This window comes from Rhinolophus sinicus, linkage group LG05 (genome assembly GCF_036562045.2).
Source record: "Rhinolophus sinicus isolate RSC01 linkage group LG05, ASM3656204v1, whole genome shotgun sequence".
In the NCBI taxonomy this organism is placed as follows: domain Eukaryota; kingdom Metazoa; phylum Chordata; class Mammalia; order Chiroptera; family Rhinolophidae; genus Rhinolophus; species Rhinolophus sinicus.
Genome location: NC_133755.1, coordinates 90,464,361 through 90,479,179, shown reverse-complemented (window position 1 = coordinate 90,479,179; position 14,819 = coordinate 90,464,361).

Genomic DNA, 14,819 nt, shown 5'->3' with positions numbered 1-14,819 from the left:
CACCCTGAGCCCAGGCCTCTCTTGACCAGATGGTTCCGGAGAAGCCTCAGCATCTGTTCCTCTGTAAATTATCCAGGGCTCCCTCCTGCTTGTCTTCTCTGGTGACAGCCGGAACAATTGTCCAGGAATTCCATCTGCTCCCCTGTCTTCCTCCCTCCCACAGCTCATCAACATTTCAGAGCAGAGAGGTGTCCCATTTCCCTGGGTCTAGGGATGGGAGCTGGGTCTGTCTCTTGGTGGAGCTGGCCTCAAACACTCACTCCTCACCAACATACACAAATAAAACCTCAGCAGAGACTCACAGGTCCCCGGAGGGAGGGATCAGTCATCTTTATTTCCCATCCTGTCTATGCTTTCAATCCCATACAACTTTTTATTATGATTCATTTAATAAAATTTCACTAAATGAATCAATCACATTGGTTCTTATAAAGCTTAAATCAAGGCATCCCAATCATTATACATTTCCTCCTGGTTCCCCTTAAATTGCCTGTATAGTACTTTTAAAATGTGACATTCATTGTGATATAAGTTCACAAACACAGATTTTTTGAAATATGAGTTTTACTGTTCCTAAAAGGAGTGTGCCTGAAAGGAGAAATGAGTAAGCTGGTTTTCTTTTCTAAATAGGAATGATTCCTAGATCCCCTCTCTACCTTTCCTGAAATTGTTTTGTGATCCACAGAGGGAGGAAAGCTCATGAACTGTCAGGTAAACAAAGTTATGGTACATAAATTTGAAAAGTGATCCAAGTTCATATTTTGTAAAGGGGGAAAGTATCAGTAAACATAAATATGGCTTTGAAAAGAAAAGAAGTGACAGTCCTCCAGAATATTTCACTTTTAGGATGTATGAGATAAAGTTCTTTTTACTACGAAGAAACTGGTTTGCCTCTTCATTCCGTCTGTGGATGTACAGATGCATGCATATATACCTATATATTCCTTAGACTACAATTACGTAATTGTTCACCATCACTGTAAGAAAAATTAAAGATCTCTTTTAGGATTTCGGGGCTTTACGAAGTAGCTGCAATTTGCAGAAGAGTCAGGCTTACAGCATTTTGATGGCAGTTTTCATATAGCTGTGCATCAGTGTCCCCAGGGCTGCAGTGGCTGCAGGGCCCACCCACACAAGCATGGTCTGTGCTTCCCAGGGCACAATCCACCCAAGTCCAAGACAGTTCTTCCTCCTAGTTTCATTTGTGTAGACCTAGTGTCCCATCTGGAATGGATGTGTTGGTGTGGAGTCCAGGTTTGGCCTGTCAGACTGTATAGGTGGAAAAGGGCCTTGGAATAGAAATGGGTCTTGGACACAGACAGCAATTTGAGCTCCCGGTTTGGAGGAAACTACTAAAGAGTTGACACCGTCCTAGGTTCAGCCCCATAGTCCTTTGAACTGTTCATCATGACCACTATTGGGCCTTAAAGCCATATGCAACTTTTCGGTTGCAGTTGACATTATTTAGTGATAGTTTGAAGCCAGGAGGCTGCCTATATTCTTATTTGTGACCCTGATTGAACATGCTGAATCCTACTTACATGGCTGTTTTGACAATGATTTCAAAACTCCAAGAGACGTTAACTTAGTCTGCTTCCCTAGATTTAAGTTAGACACATCTCCTGATTCTTCTATTAATAGAAGTCGCAGCTGCCACATTGGGGGATATATGTAAATGTCTTTTTCCTAACTTGGGATGTTGAATTTGATGGGAGCCTAAGAAATGTAATTTTGGGGCCCGGCCTGGTGGCTCAGGTGGTTAGAGCTCCATGCTCCTAACTCCGAAGGCTGCCGGTTCAATTCCCACATGGGCCAGTGGGCTCTCAACCACAAGGTTGCCAGTTCAATTCCTCGAGTCCCGCAAGGGATGGTGGGCAGCACCCGCTGCAACTAAGATTGAACATAGCACCTTGAACTGAGCTACTGCTGAGCTCCCGGATGGCTCAGTTGGTTGGAGTGCGTCCTCTCAACCACAAGGTTGCTGGTTCGACTTCCGCAAGGGATGGTGGGGTGTCCCCCTGCAACTAACAACGGCAACTGGACCTGGAGCTGAGCTGCGCCCTCCACAACTAAGACTGAAAGGACAACAACTTGAAGCTGAACGGCACCCTCCACAGCTAAGATTGAAAGGACAACAACTTGACTTGGAAAAAAAAAAAAAAAAGTCCTGGAAGTACACAATGTTCCCCAATAAAGTCCTGTTCCCCTTCCCTAATAAAATCTTAAAAAGAAATGTAATTTTAAAGACCTTGAAATTTAGTGGGATCTCGCATTCTTTACTGTTCTTAAAATCACTTAACTCTCAAAAGATAATGAAGGCAGGAGCTCAAACAAGTGTTTGCACACCCACATATGCAATAATCCTATTCATAGCAGCTTTATTACAATAGCCAAAAAGTGGAAGCAACCCAAGTGTGCATTGAGAGATGAATGGGTAAAAAAATGCACTATATACACACAATGGAATATTTTTTAGCCATAAAAAGGAGGGACATTCTGACACATGCTACAATGTGGATGAACCTTAAGGACATTATGCTAGCAGTAAGCCAGTCACAAAACGGCAAATACTGTATGATTCCATTTATATGAGGTACTTAGCGTAGTCACATTCATAGAGACAGAGAGTAGAGTGGTGGTTGCCAGGAGCTGAGGGAAATGGGGATAGGGAGTTGTGTTCGATGGGTACAGAGTTTCAGTTTAGGAAGATGAAAAAGTTCCAGAGCTGGATAGTGGCCCAACAATGTGAATGTTGGCAATCAATGTTAATGCCCCTTAAAAATGGTTGAAATGGTAAATATTATGCTATCCACAATAAAAAAATATTTCCAGTAACAAATACTTAAAATATACATGCCATACATCTTTATATAATACCGAGCTGTGTTTTCTGGTTTCTGATGGGGTCTTGCCTCTCCCAGCAATAAGGTAGGGACCCCCTGAGGGCAGGGCTTGTCTCCCCACTCAGTGTTTGGGCACTCTGAGGTGAGGATATGAGCTTCCTCTCCCAGACTTCAATTTTGAGTCCTGGGGAAACTCAGACAGTACAGAAGAAACAGCTCACCTCCCTCTTCCGGACCGCGCTTGGACTCGTATGTCAGATCCTACTTCACTCTGACGCAGGAGAGGCTGGGTAGTTCTGCGGTCCTTGGTGTCTTTGCTGAATCAGGAGGGCCTCCCTCCATCGCAGGTCATTATGTGAAATTTGGCCTTGAATGTATGTGCTGTCCCAGAGAATAAGCAATTGTTTACCCATGAAAGGTTAGCAGAGGAGATTCAGCTTCCAGAAGCTTCAAGTAAAGCTTCTTTAGCAGCTGCTAGAGGGGCTGGAGCATGACTTGCCTGGGCTATTGATGACCCCTCATGGGCGCTGGGTGGTTCCAGGTGACAGGGGCTTCACAAGTGTGGGAAATATTGATACTGCTATGCTTTACCAAGGTCAGACAATGAAGTTCGCAAACTTGTTGCAACAATGTTGCTAACATTTTTTGATATCAGAGGGATTATTCATCACGAATTTGTACCAACTGGACAACCAGTTAACCAAGTTCACTATTTGGAAGTGCTGAAAAGGCTGCGTTAAAAAATTAGATCACCTGAACTTTTCATCAACAATTCATGGCTCTTGCATCACGACAATGCACCAGCTCACACGGCACTGTCTGTGAGGGGGTTTTTAGCCAGTAAACAAATAACTGTATTGGAACACCCACCCTACTCACCTGATCTGGCCCCCAGTGACTTCTTTCTCTACCTGAAGATAAAGGAAACATTGAAAGGAAGACATTTTCATGACATTCAGGACATACGATGACAGCTCTGATGGCCATTCCAGAAAGAGTTCCAAAATTGCTTTGAAGGATGAACTAGGCACTGGCGTCGGTGCATAGCTTCCCAAAGGGAGTCCTTCAAAGGTGACTGTAGTGATATTCAGCAATGAGGTATGTAGCACCTTTTCTAGGGTGAGTACGTGAACTTAATTGTTAGACCTTTGTACACTCAGAGCTCTGGATAGGGGTGAACCTCTTACCCTTCCAGGCCTGTGCACATGTCTGCACACTCTCATGGTTCCCAATGGACATGTTCCCTCTCTTGACATTTTGGACACTGGCTACATGACTGCACATTGGGCCTGTCAGTGGGCAAAGTGTCCCCCGCTGCCATTTCTCGTCTAGCCCCAAAGCTCACAGTCAGTATTTACCCTCGCCCAGCTTCCTCTCTTTCCCTGAGCAAGTAATTCCAGGTACTCCAAGCATGGCATCCAAGGTCTGAAACTTGGCACTCCAACCCCTGGGACACACAATAGGCCCTGCACACACACACACACACACACACACACACACACACACACACAGTCAAACACAGCCAAAAGGTGGAACACAATGGCTGGTGTGGATTTCAGCCCTGGAGCAGCAGCTGGCTCCAACTCCTGCTATGCCGTAGGGGTGGGGGTGGAGAACAGGAAACAACCAGAAAGGGAAGACATTTGTTTCAGGACCCAAAGGCCTCTGCGCTGGCAGAAAGCACAGTGAACTACTTGGATGGACTCCTTGGATCTGCCTGACTCCCTACCTGCTCCAACTCAGCTCCCACCTGGGGCCCCACTTGTTGGGCTGGCGGGCCTGGTTTGGAGAGATGGTGGCAGGACAACACAAGCACGGAGATGACTGCCCCTTACCTAGTGAGGACAAGGGCCAGGCCTGCATGCCCCTGGGGCTCCACGAGGCCCAGAGCCCACAGGTACATCTGGTCCCCTGTTTACTTGGAGTGTACGAGCAGTGAGTGGGTGTTCCTGGTCTACTAGAGTATAAGCTGCTGGAGGTCAAGGCCCAGTAATTTTTTTATTCATATTAATTGTTCATTCATTCAACTGATGCTTATTGAACGCCTGGAGTCCCTTCCGGGCTCCTGACCACAGTGCTTCCATCGTGCTAGGCTCTGACGGGGAGTGGGTGGGTCAGTGAATGTGCGCGTGGAGGAGCGGCTCCGCTTGCTCCCCATTCTCTTGTGTCTGCATCCTCGTTTGGTGTTGGTAATGCACACAACATTTTTAAAAGTCAATTTACTTAACTCTTTATTGGACAAGCCAGTCCTTTTTCAGTGGTCTGAAAAGTTATCATTACCTATATAGGACTAAACAGGTTACCCACAACTTTTTGTTTGAGGAGGGGGCTAGGGAGAGAGGAGGGGAACGTGAGAAACCCCCCCCAGCTGAGGAATGGGGAGGGCTCACCCCCCATGAAGGATGAACCCATGTGGCTGGGGGCCCTGGAGAAAGGATTTATTGGCAGGTACTCAGAAAAGAGATGCTCAGTAAAGTGGGAAATCTTGCGGGTTGGCAGACCAGGGTGTTCTAGAGCAGTAGTTACTATTCAGGTGTGGGATCAAAGCTACAAATGCGCCCCCTACGTCTAGTGGTGCCCCCCAAAATAGTGGCCCCAGCCACTGTTAAGGCAGACTTAGGAGGATCCTAAAGTCATCAAGCTTCCAACCCAATCTATTCCCAGTGTTTTCCAAATGAAAGCTGAGTTCATTAGCATCAGCCAGAGGGCTCTCACCACACAGCACATACCTGTCTCTTTTCCCAAGGATAGGCTAGTGATTAAAAAGCAGGGTTTCTGAAGCAGATGGCCTGGTTTCGTATCCTGGCTCTATCACTTAACTAGCTGCGTGAACATGAGCAAATGATTAAATTCTCTGTGCCTCAGTTATCCCATCTATAAAATGGGTTAAGCATAGTACCTACGTCACAGAGTTGCCATGAGGCTTGAATGAGTCATTCATGTAAAGTGCTTAGAGCAATGCCTGGTACATAGGATATCCATCTATTTACCAGCAAGGACCTTGAGGCTCAGAGAAGTCAGATGTCTCCTGAGGGTCATCCATCTACAGATGATGGAGCCAGGATTTGAAGCAGCTTCTGGTACTCTTGTCTTGCTATCCCTCGCACAGCCTGAAGAGTAATAAGAATGGTCCCAGGCTGCTGAGCCAGGAAGTGAGATGACCACGAGGGTAAGACAGGGTGGTTTAACCTCAAGGCATCCTGCAGGTGGGTGCATGGGAGAAAGTGATGGGCCTGAAGCTTAGTGATCAGGTAGAAAACACTTGTTCTGAGACTGGGGTGGTGCAGAAGGAGTTGACCAGGGCTGAGGCACGGGGATGATCTCCCATGGCCCTCCCAGAGAGAAAGAAGATCAGACAAAGTTCGGTGAGCAGCCAGAACAAGGAAATGGGGGGTGAGAGAGGAGGCAAGGATGGCCTTAAGGTTTTCAGCGTCTGTCCAGGGACTAGAGAGGCCTCTGCCAGGAACAGGTCATTGGGATGGGGTGTTCTTGGAAATCTAAGCAATGAAACAAGCCTTCGTTTCTGGGTGATTGTTAAATGGGGAGGGTATGTGTTAGAAACAGTTCTGCAGAGACAGAAGCCTGGACTAAATGCTGCCTTTTACGTCAAGGGGCTTCCACCCCTAGTAGTGGATGGATACTCAAAGATACTTAAGCAGAAACAGTTGCTAAGAGACAAGCCCCAGCACATCCCAGTACAGCCCAGAACAGCCCAGTTCAACTTCCCATCACTGCTCTTGTCACCAATTCCCTCTCCTACTCCAGAGCAGGAAATTGACTCTAACCAGGGCTCCTCCCCACAAAGCTTCAGCAACTACTCATCCCAGGCCCCACTCTCCCCGCTCCTGTACACTTAACTGCACTTTTACCCACACGGTCTCATTCCACCCTCAGAGCAACCCGGTAGAGAGTAAGGCTGGCACTATTCTCCATTGCACAAATGAAGAGGCCCCCAACATTTTTGAGACTTTCTCAGGTGCCTACCTCCTTTCCTCAGGAGATCCACAGATATGCCTTCGTGCCTGGGGCATTCATTTTTTCTCTGGGAGTAATAAAATGGTGGGATAATGACCAGGTATTAAGGAGGCAGTGAAAATGGACAGTGGGGGACGTGGCAATATTATGGGTAAGCGCCAAACATCAGGGCTGGAACCATCCTTAGAGGTCACTGAGTTAATGCCTACTGTTTACAAGGTAAAGTTAATCCCCAGAAGACAGGACTTGCCCACTGAATACCTCTGACGTTTTGTTACTCCCTTTGTGCCAGTTATCTATCACGACATATAACAAATCGCCTCAAAATTTGTAGCTTAAGACAACAATCATTTTATTATCGCTCAGATTCCTGGGGATCAGGGATGTAGGATCAGCTGGGTAGTTGTGACCTTGTCTCTCATGCAACTACAGTGAGTCAGTGGCTGGAGCTGAAGCTGCAGGAGCTCGAGCAGCGGGGGGCTGTCTGGGCCTCTCTCTCCGTGTGGTCTCAGGTCCTCTCCATGTGGCCTCTCCACTGGGGCTAGTTTGGACTTCCTCATAGCATGGTGACCTCAGGGCAATTAGATTGATTACAAGAGCAACTCAAATCTCCAAAGGCAAGTGCCCAAGAGAATCAAGTGAAACTTGGATCATCTTTTGTGATCTAATTTCTGAAGTCAGAAAGCATCACTTCCACCCTAGCTACAAGACCGCCTCCAGCCAAGGGAAGGGATTCTAGACCCTACCTCAATGGAAGGAGAGTCAAAGTCACATTATGAAAAGAGCCTGTGAGATGGGCGACCTTGCAGCAGCCATCTTAGGAAACACAATCAAGTATACTATTGTTCAGTTGTCTAGATCAATAGCATGGAACCGGGGAGAGACAGGCCTGAGTCTGACCCTGACTCCAGACCTTGGCAAAGCTCTGTGACCTTGGCAAAGTCACATAGCCCCCTGTATCTCTCCTTCCTCATACGTAAAACCAGAATAACAGTAAGGCCTGTCTTGCAGCGTTGTGAGGAGGATTAAGGGAAAGGCCCTGGCCAATAGGAAAAAAAGGTTTTTTTCTTCCAAGTTATAAGAAAGCAAGGAACACACCGTCAACCTAAATCCCTCACCCTGCCAGTGAAGCAGCTGTGTTACAGCAGTAAACAAAACAACGTCCTTGCCCTCCCAGAGCTTATAATCTAGTGGAGAGGGTCAGTCAATACATATTAGGTTGATGCCATAGTAATTGCGGTTTAAAAGTTTACAAATAATTGCAAAAACTGCAATTGCTTTTGCATCAACCTAATAAAGATGCTAATAGATAATATGTCAGGTGGAGAAAAGTGTTGTGGAGAAAAAATTAAGTAGAATAAGGGACATATGCCAAGGGTAGGGGTAGGGTTACTCTATATGATGATCAGGGAAGGCCTGTTTACTAAAATGAAATTTGAACAGAGAACTGAATGAAATTAGGGAGTGAGATATGAAAATGTCTGGGTAAGAGCCTTCCAGGCAGAGGGAATAGCTAGTGCAAAGGTCCTGAGGCAGGGAACAGACTTGATGAGTTCAAGGACCAACACAGAGGCTACTTTGGCTAGAGCAGAATAAGGCAGGGAGGATGTAGGGGATAGGTCAGATGGAATCTACGGGAAGGTTTTGAGCAAAGATGTGACATAATCTGACTTTCATCTTTTAAATTAACTTTTTATTTTTGCACAATTTTAGATTTCCATGAAAGTTGCAAAGATTGTAAGAATTCCTGTATACTATCCACCCAGTTTGCCCTAATGTTAACAATTTACATTACCATGGTACATGTATCAAAACTAAAAAGCCAACATTGGTACCCTCATGTAAACTAAACTCCAGACTTTATTGAGACTGCACCAATTTTTCCACTAACGATGGTTTTCTGTTTCTGGATTCAGTTTAGAATACCACATCACATTGAGTTGGCTTCTATTTTATCAGAGTCACCCTGGCTGCTGCCACATAACAGAAGACCCATTAAGGAGCTATTGCAGTAGTGCAGGCAAGATACAATGGGGCTTGGACCAGAGAGTTAGAAGTCAGATTGTGAAAAGTGGTCAAATTCTGGATGACCTTGAAGGCAGAGCCAACAGGATTTACAAGACATGGGATGTGAGAGAAAGAGAGTGATGCTAAGGATTTTGGCCTAAAACAGACATTTACTGAGAGGGTTAAGACTGACACAGGAAGACTATTTGGGGATGGAAATCAGGAGTTTGCATTTGGACATGTTACGTTTGAGTTGCCTATTGGACAATCCAAATGGAGACGTCAAGTAGGCAGTCAGATACACGAGTCTGAATTTCAAGGACAAATCTTGGTTGGAAATATAAACTTGGGAGTCATTCGCTTATAGCTATTGTTTCAAGCCATTACGCTGAAGGAGATCGTGAAGGGAGTGAGTGAAGGAAGAAAAGAGAAGAGGTCTGAGTATTGAGCCCTGGGACTATGGACAAAATTCAGAAGAGGAGGAGGAAGCAAAGGAGACTGAGGAGGGGCAGCCATCACGGTAGGTGGAGAGCTAGTGAGAGTGAGCCTAGAAGCCCAGTGAAAAACTGTATGAAATGCAGCTTACAGAGCCAGTGACATAAGGACTGAGAAGTAATCGTTGGATTTGACCATGGTGAGGACATTGGTAACCTTGACAGGAGTCATTTTGTTGGAATGGTGTGGTGAGAGTGGGTTCAAGAGAAAATGAGAGGAGAGAAGGCGAAGACAGCAAGTATAGACACGTATTTTTGAAGAGTTTTCAGGGAAGGGGAGCAGAAAAATGCAGCTGGAAGAGAATATGGGACTGAGGGAGCTTATTTATTTATTTTAAGATGGGAAAGAGGATGATGAAAATGATTCCACAGAGATAAGCAAACTGATGACACAGAAGAGATGGGGAGAACTGAAGGAACCCTATAGTTATATAGGTAAGAAAGGATGGGAACTCGTGCCCAGGTGGAGGGGTTCACCTAGGTAAGAACGCAGGCGGTGCTTCTATGGTAACATGAGGGATGACAGAGAATACAGAGACAGATGCAGGTAGGTGGTGGAAGCATGGGGAAATTCTCTTCAGATTGCTTCTATTTTCTCCATAAAGTTGGAAGCAAAACCACCAGCAGAGTGAGGAGAAAGGAGGAGGGGTTGGAGGTTGGAGGAGAGCAGAGAAGGTAAAAATAACCGTGGGAGGGGAGGCGGGGTTGGGTGGGTAGGAGAGTGCACAGAACTGAGGACGAGCAGGCAGCTTGGTGGTCAACAGAAAGGCTGTTTGAAGGTATGAATTTAAGTGAGACCAGTCAGCCTGGAGATGTGTTTTTTCCAGCCACATTTAGCTGCTTGGGTGCAGGCTGGAAAGGGCGCAGCAGTAGGGTTTTACCAGAGGAACATGGTGGGAGAGAAGGGCCAGGGAGTTGGTCTATGCAAGGGGTTGGTTATAATGGTAGGTCATGGAGTCAAAGCTGGGTAAGGAAGGAAGGGTGGATGTGATGGAAGTGGGGGACCCTGAAAAGGAGGTAGGATGAAAAGATGAGAGACAGGGCCAACTTATCCACAGGAGGTCCAGTGCCAAAGGCCCACAGTTTTTTTAGGGACCCACAAAATGTTTTAACTTTAATGTATTTTAAAATCAGAAGAAAAAATGAAAATAATAAAAATGAATATGCAACAGGTCCTTGAATAGCATCGTTTCATTCAACATCATTTTGTTATAACATTGATGAGTCAGAAAAAACAAAAATTCCAGGGCCCAGCCAGGCCACTGTCCGTGTGGAGTTTGCACGTTCTCCTCATGTCTGGGTGGGTTTTCTCCTGAGACTCCGGTTTCCTCCCCCTCCCAAAGCTGTGCACGTGAGGGTGTCTATATTTTCCCAGTCTGAGCGAGTGTGGGTGTGGGTGTGGGTGTGAGTGCACCCTGCGATGGACGGGCGTCCTGTCCAGGATGGGTTCCCACTTTGGCCCTGGGCTGCCAGGACAGGCTCTGGCCTCCTGCACCCTGAACTATAATAATTATCTTACTTGGAAAATAATTATCTTACTTGTTTTTATTAATTTTCCTTAAATGTATGTATAGCTCACATCCATTTCAATGCTTAATATTAGAAGTGCTTTGAGTCTTTATTTAAGTTTGGTGATGTTTTTCTAACCAGAAATATGCCAGAGGAAGCTAACTCTTGTTTATGTCAATTAGCCTAAGGGAAAATTGGTTTTGATACTCATCGTTTCACTTAAAGTCACAGTTTCCAAGAACCTATCGAAGAGGTTAAGTGAGGACTTACTGTATAATAATGAATCTAGCTTGGATTATATTTGTCTTTATACCAACGTAGTCGTAAAATATAATTTTTAATATTCTTTTGTGGAGGAAAGGGGCCATAAAGGTAAAGTGCCCAGGGCCTACAAAAGTTGTTACGTGGCCCAGTAGATCCCAACTCAATATTTGTTAAATGCATTTGTAATGGCAAAAAGTAAACACGACCTAAATATCCAGAATTGTTTGAGTCCAGGTACCAAAGGTCATGGGCTGAAAACATACAAGTTGGTAATAGGAAAATGTGACACTTAAAATTGAAATAATGGAGTGTGAAGTATTGGTAGTAACAAGGTTTGGCTGGGACCATCCTTCTCATTGGTGGAGAAAAGGAAATCAGGGAAATGGGAAGCTGGTTTGATCAGCCATCTATTGCCATATTAATAAACCACCCCAAAACTTAGTGGCTTAAACAACTACCATTTATCTGCTCATAGTTTGGTAATATTAGGCTGGGCTCTACTGAGCAGTTCTGTTCATTATGCCGAAGCATACTCTTATGGCGGCAGTCATCTGGAAGCTTGACAAGTGCTGGGTAATACGACCTCACATGTCTGGTGGTTGGCAGCCAGGGAACCCCAGTTCTCCTCCATGGGGCTTCTCATCTTCTAGTAGGCTAGACTGGACTTCTTTACATGATGGAAGTGTTCTAAGGGGGCTTAAGGGCAAGCTGCAAGGTCTCTTGAAGCCCAGACTCTGAGGATTCACACAATATCATTTCTGTCACACGCTTTTTGTCAAAGCAAGTCATAAGGCCAACCCAGATTCAAGGGATTGAGAAACAAACTCCACCTCTTGCTCGGAGGAGCAGCAAAATCATTGTAAAGGGTCATGGGACCGGAGGAAGGAGGTCGTGGGACAGGAGGAAGGAGAGTGGCCATCTTTGCAAACAAACTATCACATTTATTAGGAGAATTGTCTATGGGATACTGAATCATCAAGAATCTCCAAGAATTTGCTCTCCCTCCCTCTCTCTAGCCCTTTTGCTCTCTCTATCTCACTCTATATCTGCCTGTCTGTCTCTCTCTTCCACCTCACTAGGCCCATTTTCTTCCCTGAGAACGTATCACTAATAAACTCTGCTTGCATATTAATTGGCTTGCTGACCTTTGATTCTTCACTGTGTCGGCAAGAAGAACCAAGACTCCCGTACATTTTGGTGTGGTGACTCTGATTACACACCCTTTGTCTCCAGCCATTTGGAAAGCACATTCTTTCTAGGCTAATCCCATCATTGTTCCTGGGTTGCTGACTCCACCATAGAATCACGTGGCCAGAGGGAAGGCTCCGTGCAGACCCCCGGGAACCGTCATGTAGCCTCTGGAGGAATGCCCAGATTTTCCCTTAAAAACCCCAAGCCGGTCTGAGAATGTGAAGGCAGTATTTGGAGGTGTTAACCTGCTGCCTTCTCAAACCACTGGTGCTCTGATAATAAACGCTTATTCTGTGGCCAAAAAAAAGAAGTATCTCCAAGAATTTGACAGAAGTGGGAGTGAAGAGGGTAACAACAAGCCAGGTGCTAAAATCTTCAAAACATGAGGGAGTAGTAAGTGATAGTCTGATGCCATCAACTTCCAAAGCTTCAAATATCTTTACTGTGGCATCAGTGAGTGTCAATGCATTTCATTCGTAAGACGGAATTGTTCATTTTTTTCACAGCTTCTTCGACTCAGTCACTCATCAATCTAGACTTCATCTTAAGGAAGGAACCTAAACCACGGAAAAAACTATATGCATGAAAACTAGTGGCACTACTATTTATCTGGGAGCTGTGTCCCCAATACCTAGAATGTCTGGCACATAGTAGTAGCGCATAGGTGCGCAGTATTTGATGAATGAATTTATAATGGCAAAAAAGCAAACACAGTTTTGTAAGGATCCATGTGTAAGTATACAATACTGAGGGCTAGGTTAAACAGATCATGATCTAGCTATCTAACGTGCTGTCATGCAGCCATACAAATTATGTTTTTGGACTACCAATAAAAACATCTGGATAGGAAAAGTGGTCAAAACAACAATAGTGGTTTTACTATACTAGTTGGATTATGGGTGATATTTATTTATTTATTTATTTATTTATTTCCTTCTTTATTTTGGTGAGACCAATAGACATTTGATTTAAATCCCAAAGTAGCCATAAATAAATTGGGAAAAAAGTGAACAGAAAATAGTTTTTTTACAGACACGTATAGAAATTATGATTGATTTGTCTGATATCTTAACGAGAAAGGAAGAAGGAGGTAAATTTTTTAGCTTCCGTGAACATTTACTGTAAGATGCTGACTGCATCTCTTGGTGTAGGTTCCAGATGAATCATCTGGGCACCGGATTTCTAGAGGCCAATTTGATTCATCCACAAGTAGCTCTGGATTTTTTTTTTTTACTTTAGTCTAAAAGTTCTTTAATGTTATTGAATTTCTTTCATATTAGTAAAAAAAAGTTGTACATCTTCATTGTGGAAAAGGGGGAAATGCAGAAAAAGCATCAAGAAGAAAAAAAACCCTATAATTTCATCATTCAGAACAAAAATCACTGCCAACATGGACATAGAATCTGCTTTGTTTTTTGCTCCTCCCACACTTAATATATTCCTAGCTTTTCCCTGATATCTTTAGACTTTAAAAGGTGACTTTTAATAGTCACATAGTGTTGACATACCATAATCTATAACCTACAGTAATTTGGACATTATAGGTTCTTTGCAATTTTTTACTGAAAAACAAATTTAAACAAAATACATGGTTAGAGCCGTGGCATTACTCAAATTCAGAAATCTCTTCAGGTGATCAGAGTTTCCGAGCAGTTGGCTAGAGAGATAGGGTGCGTGTGGCTGTTATGTCCAATGGAGACTGAAGGAAAAATTAGTCCAGGGGCTCCGGCCCTGGGAGGGTGTCTGTAGGAAGCTGCTCTGAACGGACTGGAGAGTCCTCCTTCCAATATTTTGAACTTAAAGGGGTGAGATCTTGATCTGAAGGCTTCGGTGGCGTTGCTCACCTCTGCCCTCTTGCCCTGTGCAAACAAGCAACTGTTTCCTGTCCTTGCCTTACACGGATGTCTCTGCGCCACTAGCCTGAAGGGTAGTTCTCCCCCAGACCCCCCACAGAACTCTCTCAGACCTCGGGGTTTGGGCAGTTGATGATTCGCTTGAGGTCAAGAACGGACGTGATCCGGGGTACAGAAGTGGGAACTGGTGTGGGGGGCACACTCACAGAGTTAGGGCCCTTCCCAGTACAGGGAGGCTTCCCAGTAACGGTCCCAAAAAGGAATGGGGTGGGAAAGACGGACTTGACAGAGGGAGGGATGGGGGTGGGGCAGACTGATACTTCGGCCGGAGTCGATCCTGGAAGGCTGTGGATGGCAGTGAGGAGAGAAACAAGCGGAGGGCGCGGAGAGGAGCAGACAGATGAAGCAGGTGATGGAGGATTTACAAAGGGAGGAGGCGTGGGCGGGTGACAGGAGGAGGGCGGGGAGCGGCACTGTGCGCTGGGCGTGCATGGGATACATATGAGAAGCGTGATGGGAAGCGGACTGGTGAGAGCAGAGGTGGGCCAGGGGGTGAGGGGCGCGGGTCAGCAAAACGGGGATGCGAGAATAATACGGCTGCGCACATCTGGCAGCCACTTCATAGTCAGCTCCCACTTAGACTCCCATAATTTCCTCCCTTCAATGAAGGAAGCGAGGTTCGG